Source organism: Magnolia sinica, chromosome 4 (genome assembly GCF_029962835.1).
Source record: "Magnolia sinica isolate HGM2019 chromosome 4, MsV1, whole genome shotgun sequence".
Classification (NCBI taxonomy): Eukaryota; Viridiplantae; Streptophyta; class Magnoliopsida; order Magnoliales; family Magnoliaceae; genus Magnolia; species Magnolia sinica.
Genome location: NC_080576.1, coordinates 79,757,044 through 79,760,492, shown reverse-complemented (window position 1 = coordinate 79,760,492; position 3,449 = coordinate 79,757,044). Strand labels below are relative to the sequence as shown.

The window sequence follows — 3,449 nt, the reverse complement described above, 5'->3', positions numbered from 1 at the left end:
TAGTGAGCCCTATCATTATAAGCCATGTTAAAAAATGACATTTATGAAACGCTCCTAGCCATGTAAGAAGTTATAACTGTTACAATTTTCGGTTTCCGGCATCACCCTAGTTTGGGTCATGCCATGGGCAACCTGTAAGGGAGTAGCCCCAATGTCATACAGTAAAAAAGAAAAAGATTTTCTACAGTCTATTTGAAGGCAATGACCATATGGCTAGGATCATTAAATCTGTGCATACTTCCAGAAATCATTAATCCACATTGGGGAAAGTACATGGACGTTACCAATTGAAACATAATCCTGCCAAATGTGTTATCCCAAAGATGGCTATACCATCTTCTAGCACTCTTGAGTTATCTCCCTCTTAAAAAAATATATCAATGAAGAGAACGCATAAATAAAAAAGATTATCCCGGTTAAAAAATATCAATGGTGAGAAAGCTTATAAATAAATAAATAAATAAAAGTCAGATTTTTTTTATTCAATCCATAACAAACCTAATCTGTGCCTTTTCCAATCCTCCTCAATCTGAATATGGCTTCAAATCATCTCGAGAAACTCCAAAACTCCAAAACAAACTTCCTGAACTGCAATGGAAATAAAAAAACAATAATTGAAAATATCAGTTTCTCAACAAAAACTGAAAGGAGATTTCACAAATGTTACCCAGTACCAAAGGCATTATCTTCTTCTTCTTTTTTTTCTTTTTTTTTTTTCAATTTCTCTGCTTTTCCTCCTAATCCAAGAACTACACCAAAAAAGATCTCTGTAATTAAAGAAAATTGAAAAAATAAATAAATTAATATTCAAAAGATCTAAATCATCAAACCACAAAAAAAAAAAGCAGATAAAAATTTTTTTTAAAAAAATCCCATGAAACAATCTCGACATCAAAATGCAGCTCCAGAAAACCTCAAAATTCATTGGATAGCATATGCGACTCAAGAAACACTACAAACATAATGGAGTTCGATGAAACCCTAACCTTACAATGCATGAGGATAAGATTGAAAGGTCTGCCCTAATTCGATAAAATGGGGAATGAGGAATTAGAAGAAACCTTAGATCCGATGCGAGCATGAGAAGAAACCTATACAAAAAGCAGCAAGGCATGTAAACATACTCATAGATCCTAAAAATGAATCATATCTAAATCTAAGGTGTACAACAAAATAAGAAAACAGTAATAATTAAATATCCACAGAATAAGATACAAATATCCTCAAGCTAGAAGATTAAGACCAGTGCTTTGCTAAATGTCACTGGTAAAGATTAAGACAATGTTGTGTTTACTAAAATCCAAAATGTAACCTGTAGACTTGCAAATAGGGGCAAGACCAACTTACCAGAGCACACAAAACATATATATGGGTACAAGCAACTGCACTTTTACCCAACATTTTTTAGTTTTTTTAATGGCAATCTAATGGCAACATAACTTTTATTGAAGAAAAGAATAAAGCTGATATGGCTCTACATGCCAGATAAAGGTGCATGATGAGAGATTATCCAAAGAGGAGGACTGAATCAGGCCCCACAAAGGAACAAACCTTTTCACATCCATACAGCTACTAAGCTCAAATTTTCAGTTTTTTAATTGATTGAATTTCTTCTTAAGCTTGATAGAAGTATGTTTTTACCCCTTAATATCTGTTAATTTGAGCTGATTGAACTGATTTGCTTAAGTTCTGAACGCTTCCATGAATTGGTGTGAGTGTGTAAAAAAAATAAAATGTAGGAGGGCTTTTGGAGGCCCTTACTGCTACAATACGTTGTGGGAGGGTTTTAAAGTCAATGCATCAATGCTTAAATAAAGTTAATCACTGTATACTGTTGTTGCAGTCATGAAGTAGCATCCATCGGGAGACCATTCGTTTGTAACAGAGCATTCTGCCTTTGTTGTTCCAAGCAACTTTTTCTCAGAATAGTCCCAAAAAGCCTGGAAAAACAGAATTAATATACAATAACAAAGGAAATGAAAAACATTGACAGATCTGAACTGAGAAAAGAATATCCACAGTTCAGCAAGTGACACATTGCAAATAAAATCCTATAACAAATAAGAGGGAAGACAGGCAGCTTTTGAGCAAAGATCAACTAATGATTTAGCACCTTCAACCAAAGGAAAATAGTACAAAGTTCACACATGGTGTTGTGGATGCACCCACTGCTTGTTTCCATATCCCTCTTAACAAGGCACTTTGGGTGACTAAAATGCCCTCTAGAAAGGTGATGTGGACCCAGCAATGGGCATGCAAAATAAGGCAAAAGTATTGCCAGAAAACCTCTTGGTCAAAATAGAACGATACTGATTTTATAACGTGTCCAAGATCTGTGCAGCAGTTAGGCAATATCCATTTCAGGTATTAGGTAACAACAGAGAAATTTCAATAAAATGACTCAAAGCCACACCAGGAAAACTAGAATTATTTCAATTGGGCTCTGACCTCCCAGGCCCAACATCATTATTGCAGTATCTACCTCCAGCCAGTGTTCCAACTGTATCATTGACCTATATTCAAGGCAACCAGTAAGTACCATTAAACTAAGTTGCAGGGGTACCACTAACACATGAAACATTAAAAGTTGCATGTGAAACTGATACGTGGATATGGAAAATACTAGCACAGGACATTTATTTGGCACATAAATTAATGTAAGATCCCTGGGAGGGCTCAAGCCAGGATTCATCAAGAACAAACTTACAAGTTTGATAGAGAATGAGATGAACAAGAGATTGGTAAAATTCAACGTTGCAGGTTCATTATCTTTATTCTTAATATTCTAGTAGACTGACATATTAGTGGATCTGTTCAGAAAGAAGGTACTTGCAAAGGAAAGAAATTCAATGCTATCTGCCACTTCTTTGCCTATCAGGCCTGGGGTTCTTTACCGTCGAAGTTTGACTGTGACTATGCCCATGTATGTTCTAAACAATAGCAGCCTTCTTTCCTTTCCCAGTTATGTTGATGATCTGTGCATGATTAAGAATCAAATTTGTGCAGGTTCTTGGGCACATCTGCTATCACATTCTAGCTGCCGGTTTGAATGGATACATGGCAACCGAGACCAACCTGAACAATCCTGTGAACAAGTGGCGTTATGGTGCTGCTCTAATTACAGTATGTTCTCTGTTCTATTTAATTAGATCAAAATGCTCGTTAGTTCTGATTTCTTCAAGGAAATGTCAGAGATTGTTCCTTGCAGAAAAAGAAATGGAGAAATTGGAAGTTTCATATGAAAATGGAATCCGCTTACCTTTTACCTGAACAGGAAAAAATGGAAACAGAACCAAAATCACTATCTGTTTGAAGATATTGTCCAACATATTACAATACACATCCAACACTAGTGGGAGTAAGAAACAGAACCAAAATCCAGTGTCAGCTACCATTCAAAACAGGGCATCACCAAGTTTTAGGAAGTCAAAATCTATGTTGAGATTCAT

At 35.7% G+C, this 3,449-nt stretch overlaps 1 long non-coding RNA gene across 1 annotated transcript; it reads right to left on the bottom strand.

The window, feature by feature from the left end:
* Positions 1 to 1,172: 1,172 nt before the first annotated feature.
* LOC131243268 (uncharacterized) lies at positions 1,173 to 2,531 on the bottom strand. The gene is made up of 2 exons (XR_009169978.1): positions 2,449 to 2,531; positions 1,173 to 1,940 (listed from the first exon to the last, which is right to left on the bottom strand). It is a non-coding gene; the product is annotated as an uncharacterized LOC131243268 (long non-coding RNA).
* Positions 2,532 to 3,449: the final 918 nt, after the last annotated feature.